The 21,611-nt window shown below is 49.2% G+C and overlaps 1 long non-coding RNA gene across 1 annotated transcript in view; it reads left to right on the top strand.

Annotated features, from left to right (window-relative positions):
- The window catches only part of LOC139437580 (uncharacterized), a 48,959-nt gene extending 28,147 nt beyond the window's left edge, over positions 1-20,812 (top strand). The window contains exon 2 of the long non-coding RNA XR_011647417.1: positions 20,074-20,812. This is a non-coding gene — a long non-coding RNA (uncharacterized lncRNA). The remainder of the gene's footprint in view (positions 1-20,073) is intronic.
- The last annotated feature ends 799 nt before the right edge of the window (positions 20,813-21,611 follow it).

Raw genomic sequence — 21,611 nt, 5'->3', positions numbered from 1 at the left:
TTATACACTTAGCGTTTTAGCTGGAATAGGAGACTTCAGATGATTAATTGTGGTTTCATAACCGTTTTTGAGTGATTTTTCATGGATTTAAGAGTCCCACCAGCAGAGCTGCATAGACCAGCATGGTGATCAAAATGACCACATTTTTCCCAGTTTATATAGTTTGAAGCAGAGGCAACAAGAATGTGTTATTATGTCGCCTTTTGGGCTTGGGGCAGCTGGCACTTTAACTTGTAATTTAGACTTCATCCGTTGTAAGGATTCAGCTACAAGCTTACATGAGTTTTGTCGCAGTGTCTGCAGCCCTGAAAGCATGCCTTGCCCCTTCAGAGAGAGGGAGGGGACCGATGTCATCCACTTGCCATCGTGCTGCTGGAGTCTGTGCTCGGTCAGTATGTCTCATCCAGTGAGGTAGTTGTCACAGTCATTGGAGTGAGCGCGACGGGCACTCGTGGGTGATGCTCCTGGCTGCTGGCGAGGGACGGGCAGTTGGAACTGCTGGCCTAGGCACTGGTATCCGTGGTATTTGCTTTTTCAGCAGAGCCACCTGCTGCTTTTTGGGTCTCAGTGGTTTGGCTCTGGATCTCCAGGAGGGCATCTGCCTCAACAGTCTCAAGAGAGGTGTTAGAGGAGGCGGCAGGGACGTGATAGACAGTTACCTGTCAGTGCTGGCAGGCGTTGCAGATGTTCTGTCACAGGTCTTTCTCTCCACAGAGGGCAGCTCACAACCGTTCATTGTTCCTGTTTTGCACTTCATTTTCTCCTTGCAATTGCGACTAAAACTCAAGTGGTATTTGTTTAGAAAGTTGCCTTTGCCAAACTCCACCCAAAACCAATATTGGTACTGGCTACGTCCAGTTCACAGGGTAGTTATTGCTTGAGCCTGTGTTATTGTTGGGGGAGAGGGGGGTAATATATCCATGAAAAACTTTTTCTGATTAACACATATAATGTTTTTAATATCTGAGCTAAATGAGGGATGAAGGGTTTTTAGGATTCCAATAATATGAGAAAACATTACACTTCATCAGTTACAACAGAGGGTACAGCTTTTGTTTTATTTAACTAATCACCATTTAAGAATGTGACAGTCAGGACTTTGGAGCTTGTCCTAATTGTTTGCCTATCTCAGGCTCTTAAGATAAACCAGTTGTTTTATTTGAGGACAAAATTATTACCTTTTCCTTAACAATAAAACACATTTTATACACCCTCTGCCTTCACAGAGCACATTCCCTTACTCAATGCTACCACAATTCCTTCTACAACTTGCCATCTGCATTCAAGTTTTGTTTTACATACTTCCATTCTGATTTTATGAAAACCAGCCATCTTATCTTACAACAAAACACTTTTCTTGAACAAACTTATCAAATTTCAGTCAGCACTCCTACAAACTTTTCACTTTCCTCAATATTTTACATTTCATTCTGTGAAGAAAAATAAACATTTTAATTTAAGCAAGAACCATTTTTCATGAAGAGATTTGTAGCAATTTTATCAGTCAAGACTTACAATTTTCATTACTCATACCTATTTAATAAAATAAATGCTTGTTTAATTTTTGGCCATTTGAATAGAACTCTTGTAGGAATTAATATTACCATCCTGAGGTATTAAAATTACACTGGCAGTGAAAAAACAAACACAAAAAGAGTTACGGTACACGGACAGAAACATAAAGTTTATTAATTTGACTTATAATTCTTACTCCTTTGGTATGGTTATTTTTACTGCTTTCGAGATTTTTTTGGAATCAGTGTTGCTTATAATATGCAACTTTGTTTTTGGAAACACTTTTACTAGTAATCGGTAACAGGAATATTTGAGCATGATAAATGCTGTTAAACTTTAATTTGACAGTTTAGAGAGACAGATATTTAGCACATATAATTTGGATTATTGCCTTTTAGGAATATACTTAGGAGTCAGCTGAAAGCTTACTGTAAGAGGTGAGCAATTGTAGGTTAAGGAAGGTTATTAGGCACAGCTGGGTACTGGTAAGTTGCAAGGGGTCAGAGGACTAGGATCTGAGAAGGTGTTGGATTTGGGAGAGATCAGATTGAGGAGAGGATGTGCTTTCTGCCTCAGCCACTTCCTGGAGAGGGAGGCAGGAGCTGGGGAAGGAGCCTGGAGAGTGGGGGGCTGGGCTAGAGAATGGATGGTGGGTGGGGAGAAGGGAGCGGGGTCACAGGGAGATGTGGGGGCACTGGAGGAGGGTGGGGTAAGCTGGGGTGCTGATGAGGCATACAGCAGTGGAGGAGGGGCAGGACTGGAGGGATTAGAGTGGGAAGAAGCGGTTTCTGAGTACGGAAGGTAAGGAGGGGAGAGGCGGGGTGGGGAGGCGAGCTCCAGCTTCTGCACCTGTACGAGGAGGGAGGGGTGGAAGGTGGAGAGGACCAGGTGGTGGGGAGTCAGAGGACGGGGAGGGTGGGGGTGGACGTGATGTCCAAGGAATACATGGCGGAGGTGCAGGGGGAGTCTGATCAGCTGGATCAAATTGGGGAATTTGGGGGGCAGAAAGGAGGAAGAAGAAAGCTTTTGAGGAGGTTTTTGGTGTAAAAGAAGAACAGAATTGACAGAGGGAGGGGCAGATACAAAGATGAGAGAAGGCCTGAGTGTAAGGAATCTCACATGTCTGCCACTGGTCTGGATAAATTTCTTTAAATCTTGGAGAACCTGGGAATTGAAAGTGTAATTTTCCCCCACTGACTTTCATTGTCCAATTGGTATTGCGGCCACACAGAGGTCAAATAGAAAATGAGGTTTTGTTTTGTTTTTTTTTAAGATTTATTTTATTTATTTATTTCTCTCCCCTTCCCCCCCCCCACCCCAGTTGTCTGTTCTCTGTCTATTTGCTGCGTCTTCTTTGTCCACTTCTGTTATTGTCAGCCACACGGGAATCTGTGTTTCTTTTTGCTGTGTCATCTTGTGTTGTCTCTCCGTGTGGGCAGTGCCATTCTTAGGCAGGCTGCACTTTCTTTGGCGCTGGGCAGCCCTCCTTACACTCCTTGCGCGTGGGGCTCCCCTACGCAGGGGACACCCCTGCATGGCAGGGCACTCCTTGCGCACATCAGCACTGCACATGGGCAAGCTCCACACGGGTCAAGGAGCCCTGGGGTTTGAACCACGGACCTCCCATGTGGTAGACGGACGCCCTAACCACTGGGCCAAGTCCGCCGCCAGAAAATGAATTTTTTAGGTCTGATGTTTCCTTCGGGGTACAGAGTTTCGAGGTTATGAAGGAAATAGCCCAGAGGCATAGTTTTGGGGGGCCAAACTTGAATTCCCCATTTTAGGTGGCCTGGGTGAGACTAAGGATCTCTAGAATGGGGGAGATTCTGAGTGAGACAGGCAACCCAGAATCAGGCAGATATCTCCAAGGAAATGGGAAACCGTTCTTGGAGCCAGCCATCTCCGGAGCCAAGGCGTTTCTTCCCACCAGGACACAGGCATACCGCCTGCCGTGGCCCTTGGGGAATGGTGAGGATCCTGACCTAGCACTAGGTTTTCCCAGTGGGTTGTCCTGGACAATGGAAAAGGAGAGAGAGAGACAGCTGGATCCTCTGGTGGAGAAATCCTTAACTCACCCAGCTGAGATTCGATGTCAGGTGTTGTATGGGTTTTTGGCGGGGGCAGAAGGGAGATTCCTCACTAGGCAATCAGTCTCAACATGATCCCAGTCCCAGGTCCCAGGTTTTGGCACTGTATGTTGGAGGAAAATGGCGTTCACTGGAACACGGAGACTGATTGACCACAGGCAGAAAAAGAAGTTTTTGAGAAGCTCTTCCAATGGAAGGGGTCTGAAGAACAGACTTCAGCCCCCCAACCAGCATGGAACCAACCAACCCTCGTGGAAGGTGCAGGTGTGAGTTTATACAGCACATCAATAGGCGTGGAAATGTTAGTTCATGGGGGAGGGGGGTGGGGCCCAGAGTCCAGCCTTGGGTCAAGAAAGGGCTGTAAAGGTGGATTCTCTTTGTGCATGGCTTGGGGGTGGTGGGCTAGGAGATAGGGTTTTCTTGGAATGCAGAAGGGTTTGATGGCCCGGAAGGGGTGAGGGTCCTTATTTGCTCTGTTCCCATGGTGATAGGGCTCGGTCTCGGGGTGGGGGTGGGGGGATGCTGTCTTCCTCTTGTGGGCAGTTTGCTCAGTCGATTTGAATGGAGCCACAGCCTTAAGACCTGATAATCACTGCAAACCTCTAACACTTCTGATATTATGTTGAATTAATTAATGGATAATCATTGGATTCCTAGATAATGTCTAAATATTGTAGAATACCAAAACATGGATTATTAAACATAATTTTGTTTATATACTCTTTCTTATTTTTATGCAATAAATAACTTTGCCCATTTTTGTCACGTTAAGAAGATGTCAAAGGAACATGTGTGGATGTAGAAGGTTGTATTATGTGTGTTTGTGAGCTTGCTGGTCTGCTGAAATACTTGTGTAAGACAGACAATTCTCAAGGACCCAACCTCCAGGTTTCTTTGTGAAGTAGAAGGTACTTTGGTTAAAGTTATAAAATTAATATGGTGGTTGAAGTTAAACAAGGAGCAATGGTGATGGAGAAATACAACTGCGTATGGACTTTTTTGTTCTTTCAAGGGAGGAGTATTTTTTCCCTAACTCAGTGATGCTCAGACCTCTGTGGAGCATCTCGGGACCACGAGTCGTCCTTCCCAGCCACTTCCTCCAAGCACATCTAATCCCACCTTGGCTTCCTCTCCTCAAAGGACCCCACCTCACATTGGCACTTCTTCCAAAGATCACTGCATTGTGTGTCATTGTTTGCACATCCGTCCCTCCTGGACTGAGAGCGCTCTGGTGGCTGAGCAGGTTGAGTTCACACAAAACACATTTGTTTATTATTTAACTGTATGCCAGGAGAGCCAGCAGGCTCTACAAAAAGTATGTAGAATAACATTTGTTTTAGAGCAGGGGTTCTTAACAAGGGGTCTATGAGCTTGAACTGAAATCCAAAAACATCTTGTGGGGACGTGTTGTGTGGGTGTGATGTATTTACAGTACAGGGTGGACTTAGCCAGGTGTCTGTGGTCTTCACCTGACTGGCAGAGGGGTCCGTGTTGCAGGAAAGGTGAAGCAGCCCTGCCTGGGAGGACTGCTGGGAGAAGAGCGCTGCTGCGCACAGCTCGGGAGCCCAGGGGACGCTCAGGAATGTTAATTGCTGTGAGTCTGGCCTGGCTGACTCACCTTCTCCTTGGGAAAGGCAGTACAACCCTGGGGGCAAGACCCAGGAGGCGAAGGGAGTCGCAATTACCTTTTGTCTCACCAGGGATCTGATGCAAGTAGGATGAAAAGGACACATTCCAGCCCCGGGAAGGCCCCAGCCTGCCTGGGCAGGATGAGGCAGAGCCAGGGTGCATTTCTTTCTGCCTGGCCTCAGTGACCATGGACAGATTGTGGGGCCCCCCTCCACCCAGCCGCCGCCCCCTGGAAACAAGTGGGTTCTGTCCACAGCTCACGGAGGGCTTGTGTCCTCGGCAAGGCCCTGATGCTCTGTCTCTCTCTGCTCCTTGGCACATGGACTTTCTCTGCAGGAATCAAGATATCAGGATTTCTTTTATGTATTTATTTTTTAAAAATTTATTTCTCTCCCCTTCTCTCCCCCCAGTTGCCTGCTCTCTGTGTCCATTGCTGTGTGTTCTTTTGTGAATGCTTCTTAGCAGCAGCACCGGAAATCTGTGTATCTTTTGTTCCATCATCTTGCTGTGTCAGCTCTCCGTGTGTGCGGCACCATTCCTGGGCAGGCTGCACTTTCTTTCGTGCTGGGTGGCTCTCCTTACGGGGTACACTCCTTGTGCGTGGGGCTCCCCTACGCGGGGGACACCCCTGTGTGGCAGGGCATTCCTTGCGCGCATCAGCACTGCGTATGGGCCAGCTGCACACGGGTCAAGGAGGCCCGGGGTTTGAACCGCAGACCTCCAGTGTGGGAGACGGACGCCCTAACCGCTGGGCCAAGTCCGCTTCCCAGGATCTCTTTTAAAACGTGGAGAAATCCCCTGCCCCGCCCCCATCTTCCACAGCACCGGGTGGCGAAAAGCCTGGGCTGCAGATTCTGGACAGGAATTCCATATGTAGGTAAAGGTGGGTTTTAGGAATCCTGTCTCTCGCCTGGGGACAGCCCCAGGGCAGGAAGCAGGGAGGTACCAAAGGGCTAGCAGCCAGTGCTGCAAAGGGAAGAGAACATTCAAGAAAAGGAGAGAGGGAGAGAGAGCAGGCAAAGCCCAGCAGGCCAGTGCCCAGAATGTGGCATGGCCCTGGAGAGGGAGAGGCTCCAGCAAGAGCCAGGAGGAGGCCGTCATCCATGCCAGCAAAGTGGAAAGAAAATGTGGAAAGAAAAAGGAGAGAGCTGCCGAGTGGCATTATCTCAACTTGGTTGGGATCAGTCCCAGGAGACATAAGGACCTGTGAAGCCGGCTGGTAAGACAGGGAATAGTAAATGGATCTGGAGGCCGGCAAGGTGTCCACGTGGACATCAATAACCCCCAAGATGGCTGCCAAGAGACCCTCCCCAAGGTTCTGCAGTTCAGAACAAAGACTTCTTCTGGAAGCCAGGAGAAGCCCCAGATATTCCCAAGGACTTGATCTGTGGGCCCTCATGGGAGACTGATGGGCGTGATAATCAATCAAAATGGTGAACAGCCAGAAGTCCTCCCTTGCCGTTAGCAGAGGGGTGGGATGGTTAACAGTTCAAAAAGCGGTGCCAGCCCCGAGCTCGCTCTCCGTGCTCTTTCCTGTGGACCCCTGTTCCTGCCCTCTGTGTACTGCGCTCGTCGTGTTTCCTCTGCCATGTGGCCATGCAAGTAAAGCTGGGGCTTTGTAATCTATAATGGGGAATTGTAGCCTGTAAGTCAGCCTGCTTTATCACTTTTCAACCCCTTCCTTTCTACCTAAGACTCCTGATCTGTTACTTTCTTCCATTTCTCATCCTCTCTACCTGAATAAATTACTGGCCTAACTCACCCGTCGTGCTCTTGAAATTCATTTCTGCAGCTCAGTCAAGAACCTAGACAAAATAGGTAACACCTGGAAGTCAGACAGGAGGACAGGAACCTCAAGAGATGGTAGGAAGAAGTCTTGGATTTGTGGGAAAGAAGAGTTGAGGCAGGTTAGTATAGTGAAAGGGGGAAGGCGGCTGGCCTGGCAGACAACATGGCCAGCAGACCACATGGCCAGCCGACTCCATGGCTGACTGATAACATGGCCAGCAGACCACGTGGCTGACAGACAACATGGCTGATAGCATGGTTGATAACATGGCTGACAGACCACATGGCTGACAGACCACATGACTGACAGATAACATGGCCAGCAGACCACATGGCTGACAGATAACATGGTGGATAGTATGGCTGACAGACAACATGGCTGACAGACAACATGGCTGTTAGACCATATGGCTAACAGACAACATGGGCAGCAGACCACATGGCCGACAGACCACATGGCTGACAGACAACATGGCCGGCAGACCACATGGTTGACAGATAACATGACTGGCAGAAAACTAGGCTGACAGGTGACATAGCTGACAGACAGCATGGCTGACAGACAACATGGCCGGCAGATGACTACTGGGCTGACAGATAACATGGTAGGCAGACAACTAGACTGACAGGCAACACAGCTGACAGATAGCTTGGCTGACAGACAACATGGCCAGCCGACAACTGGGCTGACAGATAACATGGTCAGCAGACAACGAGGCTGACAGACAACATGGCTGACAGACAACATGGCCGGCTGACAACATGGCCAACAGACAACATGGTTGGCAGACAATTAGGCCGACAGATAACATGGCCAACAGACACCATGGCCAGCAGAAAACATGGCTGGCAGACAACATGGCCGATAGACAACATGGCCGATAGACAGTATGGCCGACAGACAACATGGCCGACAGACAACATGGCTGACAGACAACATGGTTGGCAGACAACTAGGCTGAGGGATAACATGATCAATAGACAACATGGCCAGCAGACAACATGGCTGACAGACAACATGCTGATAGACAGCATGGTTGACAGACAACATGGCTGACAGATGACATGGCTGACAGACAACATGGTTGGCAGACAACTAGGCTGACAAACAACATGGCTGACAGACCCCACCTGGAAACTTCCTGAGAAGAAGGCTGATGGAAAGACTGCGAGATCCTGGCCAGAAGAATCTCATTTGGAAGGAGAGGGAAAGCCCTGGATATCCTCAAAAAGCCTTACTATTGGCCCCCTGAGAAATGACAGGTGGGGCAACCAATCAGAACAGCAAACAGACTTTAAAAAGGCCTGACCTGGGGTCCCACCCATACAAGTCACCCTGCAGTAAGCCTGCTGTCCATGCCTTGGACTGTGTACTTTTCTCATTTTCTTGTTTCTTCGAAAACTCTTTACTCCCTTGCCTACCTTACGGTATGACCTTCTTTTTTTTTTTTTTTTGAAGATTTATTTATTTCTCTCCCCTCCCCCCCCACCCTGGTTGTCTGTTCTCTGTGTCTATTTGCTGCATCTTCTTTGTCTGCTTCTGTTGTTGTCAGTGTCATGGTAATCTGTGTTTCTTTTTGTGTGTCATCTTGCTGAGTCAGCTCTCCGTGTGGGCAGTGCAATTCCTGGGCAGGCTGCACTTTCTTTCGCGATGGGCGGCTCTCCTTATGGGGCGCACTCCTTGCGCGTGGGGCTCCCCTACGCGGGGGACACCCCTGTGTGGCATGGCACTCCTTGCACGCATCAGCACTGCGCATGGGCCAGCTCCACAGGGGTCAAGGAGGCCTGGGGTTTGAACCACGGACCTCCCATGTGGTAGACGGACGCCCTAACCACTGGGCCAAGTCCGCTTCCCATGGTATGTCCTTAAATTCTTTTATGTGATATAAGCCAAAAATCTAGAAGCCCAGAAACCAGTGCCATCTAGTAACAGAAGGAAAATCAGGGAGCAGATCTTCCCTCTGTAGATCTTATGTGCTTAACATGAACAGACTTCCAGGTGCCCTGCCACTCAAAGCTGGGCTTGGGTGGGATAGGCATGGTGGAGGAATATCTGTTCTACCAGGAGTTAGGAAATATGTCCTAAGTGCCTGTCACAGAGTCCTAGGTCTCCTTGGATGGCTTTTTTTTTTGAGGTACCAAGGAATGACCCTCGGACCTTGTACATGGGAAGCGGGTGCTCAACCACTTGTGCCACATCCACTCCCCTGGATAGCTCTTGTATAAACCAAACCAATCATGTGGTCTTTGCTTGCAAGAATGAGTCATGGAAGATTTGATCCACAGAACCTGGTGGCTTTCAAAAATGGAGTCTCCCATCTACACATGCAGCCCTATAGGCAAGATGGGGCATGTTAGGGCCATGAGACCCCACTTGTCATCTCCAGAGCCTCTCAAAAGCTATAATATTCAGACTTAAGAGGTTCCATATGTGGTCCATCCCACCCAGCATTTGTCTCTGAGACTGTGATAGTAGGTGTTTAAAGTTTGTATATTGGATTAAATTGAATAGGAAAAAGAAGGAATATTCTTTGAGAGATTAAAGGTAAAAATATTCCTGCAACATCAAGTTATGGACAAAAGAGTTCTGCAGTCAGTAGATTGGCTTCTCAGGATCTCACTGAATGCCAAAGTAGACACTACCCCAAATAGCAGGGCTCCTGAGGGCTCTGGCGACATCAGACACTATAGGGAGGTCAGAGAGCTCAGGACTTAGGTGTCTTGCAAATGGACCCTACTTTGGAATTTATGCTCCCCAGTGTGACAGAGTTGGACTCAGCTATGGTTTCCTTACACATGGCTCTTCTTTCCTTCTCTTTGAACCTATAATTAATACTAGAGTTGGTAGGTGTCCAAGAGATTTAAATCTTTGGGCTATCCATGTGCCAGCTGGGCCCTGAATCTCAATGGAGTTGTAACACCTACTCTCCAGTTCACTGGACTCACCCAGGACAACTAGCAAGGAGGTGAGGATGGACAACCACCATACCAAGGAACTGAGAGCATCTACAATTGCAAGCAAGAGAGTCCCATTCATTGGCCCAATGGGATTTGAAGACCCCTCTCAATTAGAGGTGAACTGGACATCACTATCCCAGATTGGGGAACAAACTATGGGCTAAAGTAGACTTACTGGTATTCTATGATAGACTCATTGTGATTCTAGCAATGGAAAAAGGATATAATTGATGTGGAGGCAGTGCCCACTGGAGGTTCTGAGGGCAGCGGGAGGGAAAAACAGGTGTAATATGGGAGCATTTTTGGGACTTGGGAATTGTCCTGAATGACATCGCAATGACAGATACAGGCCATTATAAATCTTGCCATCATCTACAGAATTGGGTGGGAGAAAGTGTAATCTGCAATGTAAACTTTAATCCATGCTTATCAGTGGCAATACTCCAAAATGTGTTCATCAATTGCAATGAAAGTACCACATTAATGATGGATGTTGTTAATGTGGGAAAGTGTGAGAGATGTGGGGACCAGGGTATATGGGCATCCCCTATATTTTTTATGTAACATTTATGTAATCTAAGTACCTTTATTTTATTTTTTCTTTAAAGTATCTTTAAAAAAAAAATTAAAAAAAAAAAAAGACTGGCTTCTGCCCTTGTTCTTATCATTTGTGACCTAAGTGATCTAATTTATCATCTTCATGATCTGAAACTCCCAGGGTCCCTGGCATCAGAGTTGGCACCCAATAAATGCTAGTTGAATAAAAGAGTAAAAATATAAAAATGGTAGTGAATGGTAGCAGTATGTGATGATTAATAAAAGATAAATCAAAAGTTAAGTACAAACCTGCAAAATCAGAGTAAGTTTTGGTGGCCATTCAGTTATAGTAAAGCTCTCCAAATCAGCCCAGTGTAGACTGTGACATTTCCAACATTGAAGTACCTGGATGTGTTTTGCAACCTGCATAATCCCTTGTCTCCATCTTGGGCTCTTCTGAGGATGAAGGAATTCTGAGTTTCCAGAAGTCTAGATGGTTATGGACAGTAATGGTTCCTGGGGATAAGATTTATATAGAGAACTACTTCGCAGAATAAAAGTTCTTCTTCCAGAATAATGCTCAGGACTGTACAAATGCTAAACCCAAAGCAAACACAGTCACTCCTGAGACACAGTGGGGAGACCATTTTTGGATATCCTGGAAACACTCTGCTTTTGTCTACCAATATAGATCCTCCTCACTACCACTCACAGGTACAGAAATCCATCCCTCTACTTTCCTTGTTCATGGCTGTGTTAGTTAGCTATTGCTGCATAACAAATTAGCACACGCTTAGTGGCTTCAATCAACATCTATATGTCTCCTAGTTTCTGTGGGTCAGGGATGCTTCAGTCCCCTGCTTAGGGTCTCAGAAAGCTGCAATGGAGCTGAAGTGAACCCACCAGGCTGGGCTCACCCAGAGGCTCCACTGGGAGGATCTCCTTTTGAGCTTACTTAGGTAGGTGGCTGGCAGAATTTTTTCTGGTGCTTGTGAGCCTACGGGCCCCCTGCATCTTTTGCATGTGTGTGTGAACTAGTCATTAATAGACAAGACTTATTTCTTCATGGACACACCCATGGCGTGACGATGTGGCCAGGGGTCTCAGCGTGCTGGTCTCAGACCCAGAGGCCCCAGACGTGGCGTAGCCCTCTGTGGGCCCGAGTCTCCTTCAGTCACTCCAGGTCTTCCAGACCGTAGGCCAGGACCTGGCTGTATTTCCATCCTTGACGTCCTTCCGTCTGTTCAGGAACCAGGCAGGGATCTTGCACTGGCGTGGCCTCTGCGCAGTGGGGATCGCACCATCCTCCTCATCCTCAGGCACCCTCCCACTCTCTTGGGAAGGTCTGTGTCTGCTGTCCCCAACTCCCCAACAGCACATGTGCACACCTTTGCCCCACGCCCTGTGGCAGTGACGGCAAAGGCTACTTTCCACCGTTCGTCAGCGTGGGTGCTGAGGAGTCGCAAAATGTGCTGGGACTTCTCCGGGGTCGCTGGAGACGTGGTGGCAGCAGCAACGGCGGCAGGTAGGCCACCTGTGCCCCGGCGTCTCGAGGCCACCTTCGGTTCCTCAAAGCCGCGCTTTGCCCCCGGGGCTCCCGCGGTTCCTTGCCACATACGCTTTGCCGATCTGACACTTACTTTATCAAGCCAATGGGACAAGTTCTCGAGTCTGCCAGCAAGATGGGGTCTTTCAGCTCATGACCCTACTCAAGGGAGTGACATTCTCCTCCTTTGCCACATTCTGTTAGTTATTAATGGAAAGAAGTTTCCACTCACCCCCACGGGGAGGGAGTTACACAGGCAGGATCACCAGTGGGGTGACCTGAGAGTCTCTTCTTCACAAGTGTGACAGTGTCCAGCAGCCCAGAGAGCACACACAGAGTGCATCACGACGTGCATTTTGGTTTTCGTTTTTAGGAGGTCCTGAGGGTTGAACCCAGGACCTCGTACATGGGAAGCAGGTGCCCAACCACTGAGCTACGCCTGCTCCACAATGAGTTTTTTATTTTTTTAGGAGGTACGGGGATCAACCGGGGGATCTAACCCAGGACTTTGTACATGGGAAGCAGGTGCTCAGCCACTTGAGCTATATCTGCTTTCCTTACCATGATGTTTTAAGATTATTTACAAAGACGCAAAGAGACAAGGCAGTAAGGAGATGTTTCCATGTTATACGCAAAGTCTTTTACCAATGTTGGTCTCCTGCTGGATTCAGGGCCACCTCAAAATGCTTGGCCAACACATAACCCCACCATTCAGGAACCTAGCCTCATTCCTTTACGCCACTATCTCTGAGAGATGGAGCTCCCCGTCTTCCCTTGTACCTCGGGGTGGATCTTAGCTAAGCACCTCTCCCCATGTCCACCTCCCTTCCTCCAGGCACTCACAGGCCTTTCACCAGCTCCTCAAGTTGCAGCCTGCTCCCTCCCCACCCCAGCGGCTGGTCTGTGCACCAACAGGCCTCAGAGGGCTTTAAAGTCCAAACAGCCAGCTTCGCACCGATGGCTCCATTTTTGAGGTGAGCAGGTACTGGCTTTTATCAGGTCTTCCTCAACCCCAAAAGATAAAGAACCAAGATGTTAGGACACCTTCGCCGCCGGCACATCTGAAAACAAATGAAGGCAGCTCGAGCTTGGGCGTCTGAAAGTTTGTCATCTTTCTCACCAGGGTTACAGGCCTGGAGGCCAGATTGTCCTCTCTGCTGTAGTTGTCATCGTGCCAGACAAGCAGTTCCCAAGCCCAAGCCCCACTTATCTGATGGGCCAGCTCTGTCCTGTCTCGAGACTCAGACCTCGTGAGCTGATAGCATCCCCTCTTCTCGCCAGAGTCAATTCCGCAGCGGCCTGGGAAGCTGGCAGCCGCTCCCCTGCTGACGGGGCGAATGCCATTCCCTCTGGGAGGCGGGCAGGTGCGCTCATCCTTCATTCCACAGGCCCTCTGGCTGCTTCGTCCTCATCTTCTCACCCCCCCAGGCCCTGCCGGTGGTTATCAGAAGCAGCGAGCCCAGGGCGCTCTGTGATCTTTTGCTAAACCATCCCCACTGTGGCGTCAAATCTTGGCCCCACGGTCATTTTTTCTCTCCGGCAGGAACGCTTGCAGGGGCCCTGTGCTTGCAGAAACCAGACACGCGGGCAGGAATGCGGGGCCGGCACCCGGCGGGGAGCTTCCCTGGCCCGGGACAGAGGCAGGGCGCAGAGGTGCAGTGCCGGGACCTGCGAGCTCTGGCAGGGTCTGGCCTCAGGAATCCTACGTGGTGTCAAAACCGCCTTGCCCATCTCTGCGTGGCAGAGCGAGAAGAGAGACGAGTGGCAAGGCCTCCAGCCGGGTGTCCCACCAAGCGTGACAAGAAGCTGTCGAATGCCCTTTGGAAAGCGCATCCGACTGGGGGGACTAGAGATCATGGGAACGATTTATGACATAATCGCAGTGAAGAAACTCCGGGAAGGAGCAAGAGAGGCCCCGCTGGCTGGAGCACATAGCTGGGTCGGAATGGGTGGCACCAGCTCTGACATGATGAGTGCAGGTGAAATGATATGACTCAGCTCCCAGCGACCTGCATAAGCAGGTATGAAATGCCTCTGGCGAGAGGTAAGAAAGCAGCCCTGAACCCTTTGGCTGCCTTTTTAAAATTTAAAAAAAAAAATTTTATTTTTATTTTTATTACTGTGCCTACAAATTTGCTTATGAGCAGGACAAATGTGACGTTTCAGGCATTCACTCCCGTAGGGAACAGCAGGCCCTGGTATGTGTGGGGACAAAATTTAGAAACGAAGGGGCTGCCTAGGCCAACACTAGGCTCACACTCTGAGTTACTGAGAGGAACGCCACCTGGGGCAGGCTGCACCCACAGAGACCCTTCCCCTGGGCCTCAGGGAAGGAACAAGCGAGGGGTCCGAGTGATCACGATTCTAGCCTCGAAGGGGAGGGAGAGGAGCGGAGGGGGAGGAAGAAGAGGGTCACAACCTGACAACCTGGGGGTGGGACATGGTCAAAGTGGGCAGGGGGAGCAGATGTGTCTCACGCAGGTGCGTGCCTGCCTTCCACATGGGAGGTCCCGGGTTTGGTTCTTCTTGCCTCCTAAAGAAGACAAACAAATAATGAGCAGACAACGAGCAGATATCAAGCAAAAACAATGAGCAGACAATGTGCACAAATGAGCAGACGATGAGCAAACAACGAGCAGACAGCGAGAAAAACAAATGAGCAGGGAGCTGAGGTGGCTCAAGCAGTTGGGCACCTGCTGTCCACATGGGAAGTCCTGGGTTTGGATCTCAGTGCCTCCTAAAAGAAGAAACCAACAGACAAAGAGCAAAACAATGAGGAGACAACGAGCAAAAAACCCCCCACAACAACAAGCGTACAGACAAGAGAGCCATCTGAGAGGGGAAAAAAAGGTAGGCAGGGCATCTCTCAGTGTGTGGGATCAAAGGCACAGGGTGGCATTGTTCTCTGAGCACCCAGCCTGGAAGCCAGCCCTATCTCCAAGTCATCTTCAAGTCCTCCTGCTGCTGGCCTCCCCCCAGGAATCCTCGCACATTCCGTGTCTCCCGGGCTATTCCGACGGCATCTGCTGATGCCATCTGTCCTTGCAGCAAGGACGTGGCAGCAGCCGTGTTGAGAAACGAGTCTCCTGGAGAGCAATGTCCGTGTGTGGCTCCTCACCTGGGCGCTGTGAAGGCCACACGAGTGTGTGGAGACCACCAGAGTGCGCTCGTCACCTCGGACGCAGCAGCCTTCTGGAGCGGGCAGCATGGGGTACACATGCCTGTTTTTTCTGGGTGCCACAAGGTGGGGGGGGCATCGACACCAGGCTGAGCTAGGAACTCACACCCCACTAGAAACTTCCGAGAAGATTCCTGCAGTTCTCCTACCGAAGCGTTGGACGCGGGCCCGGCAGCTGAAGGGATCCCAAGGAAATCCTGGGTGTGGCCTTGTCTTTGGGCCTGTGGGAAGAGACTTTCCATTATTTTTTTTTAAATCTTTGCAAAAAGCTGCCAACTCTTCTTCCCAGTGGAAGACATAATGTGACGAACCTTTTATTTCCCAGAAAGCCAGGGGCCAGGTCCGCAGCTCCTTGACAGAGACACCTTTGGGGCAGCGGCCCGGCTCGGCTTCTGGAGTTCTACCGTAACTTATTATCGCCCGTTGTCATTGTATTATCTTAATGTGTGCACACAGTAATCTGACCCCACGAGCCGGCTATTATTGTCCCTATTTGCACATGGGGAAACTAAGACTCACAGTCAAAAACCTTCCTGAGGTGACATGGCCAGTAAACCCCAGAGCCGGATTCAAACCGGAGCTGAAAAGGGAGCGGGCGGGATGACCTGCGGAGGGAACGCACGTGCCCCAGGTGAGAGGGGCGCTGCGGGGCCAGCGGCTTTGGGGTGACAGTGACAAGTCTCCCTCCTCCCGGTTCTCCCCTCTCCCTCTCGGCGCCAGGCAGGCCGCCCAGCAGTGGTCAGTGTTTCAGCCAAAGACTGGGAGAGGGTGCCCTTGACGCTCCCTGTTCACCAGAGAGGACCTTGGCAAGCAGGTCTTGGAACTTGCTGGTGCTGGACTCTCAACTGCGAGAATGACCCAGAAAAGCCCAGCGGGAAGGTGGAATTACCCCCAGGCCGGCCGCGCACGGCTGAGCTCACTCGGAGACCCCAGGTCCTAAGCTCGGGGAGCCGGCTGCTTCCAGGGGACACACCCGCCGTGTGGGCTGGGGGGCCCCTGCTGGGCTCCAGGAGAGATCAGGCAGAAAACAAGTCATCGGCCAAGGACATCTCAAGGTCACCCTGTCAGAAAGAGCTACTGTTCTGAGGCTGTCATGAGGCCGGTATGTAACCTTGAATGGCACGTTTCTGCTTTCTGTAACAGCTGGGAATTTCTGAGACCTTTCATATAAAATTAGAAATTCTCCTAAAGGATAAAGGGCACAGTGACAAGTGTCATGTCTGCCCTTGTCCTCCAGCTGCTCAGTTCCCATGTGCCCCACATGCAACCTTTATTTTTAATTTCCTGTGCCTCCTTCCAGAGCTTTTTAAATGTGTAAACAAGCAAGTCAATACGAAATTCTCATCCCCATCTATTACTATTATGATTTTTTAGGAACCAGTCCTGGGTGTTGAACCTGGGACCTCGTATGTGGGAGGCCAGCACTCAACCACTGAGCCACGTCAGCTCCTCTGAGTTGGTTTTTTGGTTTGTTTGCTTGTTGTTTGTTTTCTTGTTTTTAGGAGGCACCGGGAACCAAACTGGGGACCTCCCACGTGGGAGGCAGGCGCGCATCCTCTTTTTTTTTTTTTTTTTAACGCTCATCCTCTTGAGCCACATCCCCTCCCCTCCCCACCCTTTTTGTTCACACAAAAAGAATCTGTTACACACACTCTGTTCTGCATTTAGCGCTTTTTTTTTTTTAACTTAATCATGTCTTAGAGATCTTTTCAGATCAGTAAAAGCCTAATTTCATACATGAAAAAAAAAATCAGTCCTAGAAAGAAGAGGGCACTTCCCAAGACCTCCAGCTAGGCCCCTGACTCCAAGACCAGTGCTTTTTCAGTCTACCATTTTCTTTTCTTTTTAATTTATAATAAAATTAACACGAGTTTACAAGCTCAGGACCTAAAACTGCCATTCTATGAGTAAGAAACAATTATGAAATTTGAAATGTGACTTCCACCTCGAAACGACATTTCCTTTTGCCACTTAACACATATGTACAACATTTATGCTAGAAGTGAATAGCTATAAATTTACGCACAATTGACTGAACAAGGGCCTTATAAACTATGTGCGTTTCATATCATAATGTTGCCTAGATATCAAAACATGAACTTTCTTAACTCAGTGTAGAGGGAAGGTTTGCTCAACGAGTTCTATTCAGTTTGGACTGTGTTTTACTATCTTCCCTCTGCCCCCTTCTTTGGGAGAACCTCCTTTCCCATTTCAGGGAGGGTCTGTCCTCACGCGACCTCACCCCTGCTGCAGGGGTGCCAGGTGGCCATCAGCTGATCGTGGGGTCACATCCCTCTACAACGGCGTCATGCAATGGCCCAAGCAAACCCAAATGGTCTCCTTCCTTGGCAATGGCCTGTGGACAGTGGAAGAAAGCAATTCTCTTTTTGTCCGAATTGCTGAGCTGGGAGAATAAGAGCCTGGCCCTGCATCCTAGGAGAACTGTCCTCAGAGTCGAGCCAAGCAGAGAGGTGAGGGACGAAGGCGCAGGGAGAGGCTGGAGGTCCAAGGCCTCTCCTGCCCCGAGCCCTTGCTTCAGTCCTTTGGGAACCCCGTGTCTTTCCCAGCCTCCTTTTTGCCTGAGCTGCTTTTGAGGCAGGCTAGTATGGGGAAGAGGGAAATGAATCTAAAACCTGGCAGAAAAACATGGCTGTGAAACATGCGGCTGGGGAACCCCGAAAGGAAAGACCCCACCAGAAGGCCCCTGGAAGTACCCCTCGAGAAACCCCCATTTGGAACAAGATTTCACGGGGGATCAAGGAAAAGCCCTGGAGAGTCTCAAGGGGTCTTATCATTACCGCCCCCCCAGGGGGGAATGATGGGTGGGGTAGCCAACCAAAACAGCAAGCAGCTGGGACCCCTCCTCAAACTTTCACAAGGAGTAATCAGTGGTTTAAAAAGCAACCGCAGGGGCTAAAACTCTCTCTCTGCCTGGACCTGGCTTCAGGTACACCGGGGGCCTGTAATCTGTTATTTTCTCCCACTTCTCCCCTCCCCTCGCTCCCCTCTCCTTAATAAACCACCGGCCTAACTGAGCTGGCATGTTCTTAAATTCTTTGATCTAACATAGCCGAGAACCTAGAGGAATCTGGCAGCAGACATTGGCGAGCCGGCCAGGACAAGTCGGTCAGCTGCCTTCGTCCCCGCGAGGACTGTTGAGTCTAACTACGAATTACAGCCTGTTTAGCACCCTCCTTGAGTTATATCTATTTTAAATGGGATCCCCTATGAGCCCCCACAGGACATGATCCTGGGCCGAAGGAGGGGGCTGGGGCACGGGACCCCTCTGCGCCCACGCCGGGTGCCCAGGCTTGTTGGCCCCAAACCCGGCTGGGAGGGCAGGGGCTCACCGCACAGGTGCAAAGCAGCACCCTGCCGAGACGGGGGGTCCTGGGCCGAGCTCGGGGCACAGCAGAGCCGCCTCTTCTGGCCTGGAGGGGGGGTGTCTACTGCCTCTTCTGGCCTGGAGGGGGGGGTGTCTCTACTGCAGCCCTGGGTTTTTTAACAGCTGCCGGCCCTGCTCCCGGAGCTGGCGGCCCCCACCTTCTCCACCGTCGCCCCTCAGGCTGGTCTGGGAGGGGTGGGGGGTCGCCAGAGGGCAGGGCCAAGGCGGGTGCCGTGGGGGCCACGGACCAGGGAGCTACACCCACAACTCACCTCAACTCCACGTTTAATCTCCCTACTACCGAATTACTCATTTCAAGTTTTTAGAATGTTTTAGAATGTCTTAGAAACTGAAAAGGCATTTGCTGGTGAAGTTTTTGGTCCCACGCATGGCAGGGGCAGTTATTCCTTCAGGGCCCCAAGGCTGGGGACTGAGACAGTTGATCTCTAATCTCTTTTTTATATTGTTTTTTTTTTCCTTTTAAAAATATGTTTCTAAAAGATACAGAAATGACACAAAATGTTACATTAAAAAATACAGGAGCTTGATCTCTAATCTCTAAATTCTTTTTTTTAATTAAAAAATTTTTTTTAAATTTTGTTTTAGTTTTTAAAGATTTATTTTCTTTATTTCTCTCCCCATCTCCCCCATTGTCTGCTCTCTGTGTCCATTTGCTGTGTGTTCTTCTGTGTCCGCTTGCATTCTTGTCACGCAGCACTGGGAAACAGTATTGCTTCTTTTTATTATGTCATCTTCTTGCATCAACTCTCCGTGTGTGCAGGGCGGCTCTCCTTACGGGGCGCACTCCTTGTGCATGGGCGCCCCTACGTGGGGGACACCCCTGTGTGGCATGGTACTCCTTGTGTGCATCAGCACTGCAAGTGGGCCAGCTCCACACAGGTCAGGAGGCCCTGGGTTCAAACCCTGGACTCTCCATATGGTAGACAGATGCTCTATCAGTTGAGCCACATCTGCTTCCCATCTCTTAATAGGCTCTTAATGTCTGGTTCAACTGCGAAACTCCCAGGTAGGGCCATGACAGGACACTGCTTCCTAAGACCTCTGTAAGGATAGGCACGAGGAAAAAAGAGAAAGTGAAAAAAAAAAAAGGGACATTTAAGCCAGCCCCTTTTCCTAGGAAAAATTATGTATCTTGGGTGCTTTGGTTGGGAGGTAACTGCTTCTGTTTCCCACAAACCCAGCTTGGTGCTTTGGTCTGAATTCCAGGTTCAGGCATCTCCCAAGACCTACTTCTGCCCTGGGAACACCCAGCGGTAAGGCCCGTGGGATTCCTGGACGGTGGGGACCAGAGCAGCATCTCCAAATGTCCCCTGACGAGTGGCCCTGGAGGGTGAAAGTTCAGTCAGTCTCAGGCTCTGGGACACTGGGTCAGCTGACTGATACAATTGTTGTAGTTGCTTGGTTAATAACAGTTCCTATTTTCTTCTAGAATAACGAGCATGGTCCCTGGCCTTCCAGCAGACTCCCCACAGGGGTGTCTTGTCAAGAATCGGGAAACCTTGCCCAGTGAGGGTCTACATCGTCGCAGGAGGGCCGAGAACGGGCTGTGTGTGGGATCCTGAATTCCAGCTAAACTAATGTAGTCCGTGCCTGAATTCAAACTTGTCTAATTCTGTATCCAAGTTTGCCTACTTTCTAGACAGCCAATTAAGTGATATAGACCCTATAGGCTTTGAATATTCAAAAAGGACGTGGACTGGGTGTGTATTCAAACTTACATCCAGATAGAAAGTGGGCGCTCTGTTAATTCAAGTTTACCTGGAAAGTGGGCAATATGTTAATTCAAGCTTAGAAACAAATCCCTAAACCCTAAAAAACTAACAAAGAAAGTCTTTTTGACCCCTAAACCTCTCCTGCCCCACCCCACGTGTCTCTTGTGTAAAGACAACCTAAAGGCCCTACTCTGGGCTCTGCTTTTTGGACAGGAGTCTGCTGGGCCTGGCCAGTCATAATAGATGTTCCTTCTCAGAGAATTCCCGCATCCTAGCCTTCAGTACACGATCACTGAATCCTCTCTGCTTCCACTACAAAACCTGTGCAAGAGAAAAGGAGGGGACAGGCAGATTCGAGGGCCTGAAACCACGTGGTTATGTCTCCTTAAAGAGATGAGGCAGCCCTCTCAGTTTTAAACTCAGTTGTGCCTAATAAAGGGAGTGAATGAGCGCCGAGATCTGGCTTGTTTACTGAACCTCTCTCCTGGAAAATGAGGAACCTTCTCATATGCCATTAGTTAAGTCTAAAAAGTTCCTAGAAACTGCTAAAGATATAATATTCTCTCTTCTGTTTTAATTGGCGCTTAACTTTGTGTTTAACTTTCAAATCTGTGTTTAACTTTGTCAGTCTGCTTGTGCCTAGGAAATCAAATTTGGGGTTTTCCTGTTACAAATTGTATAATGGTGAAAGGTAACCTAAAAACGAGTCTTTAAATATCAATACTGACCTGTAATTGCATTTGATGTATAAATCACAAGTGGAATTATTTCAACTGTTAGAAAAAAAAGCAGAAAAACTTTGCAAAGTTGTTACTAATAAAATTCTTGTGGCTTAGTTAATGAAAGTGCCCATTTGCTTTAAAGTAATAACTTACTAGAAACTGTAACTGAAAGTTAAGATCATTATATAGATGCCTTTATTTTATAAAACAGCAGGATTATATCTGAAATGGTTAGCTGGGTAGATTTAGCCTAGACTTCTGCTATTGTAATGGTAAACTTCCACTAATTTACTTTTGTTTATGGTTGCTTCAGGTCTAACCACACCCTTGCTTATGCTTTTGTGATGGTAATTATAAACTGAGTTTGCTTTTGCTTGTGGTGACTTCAGGTCTAGCCCCACCCCTTGTCTTGGCTTAAGGTTATTTCATGACTTCTGTCCCCCATGGCTCAGGGGAAGGCAAACTTGAGACAGCCCTGTCTCCTGTCCTACTGGTATGAGTGATCCTGCTTTCTCCCGTGGCTCCAGTGTGGA

This window comes from Dasypus novemcinctus, chromosome 25, assembly GCF_030445035.2.
Source record: "Dasypus novemcinctus isolate mDasNov1 chromosome 25, mDasNov1.1.hap2, whole genome shotgun sequence".
In the NCBI taxonomy this organism is placed as follows: Eukaryota; Metazoa; Chordata; class Mammalia; order Cingulata; family Dasypodidae; genus Dasypus; species Dasypus novemcinctus.
Note: the sequence above shows the minus strand (reverse complement) of the source record. Positions and strands in the feature narration are given on the sequence as shown.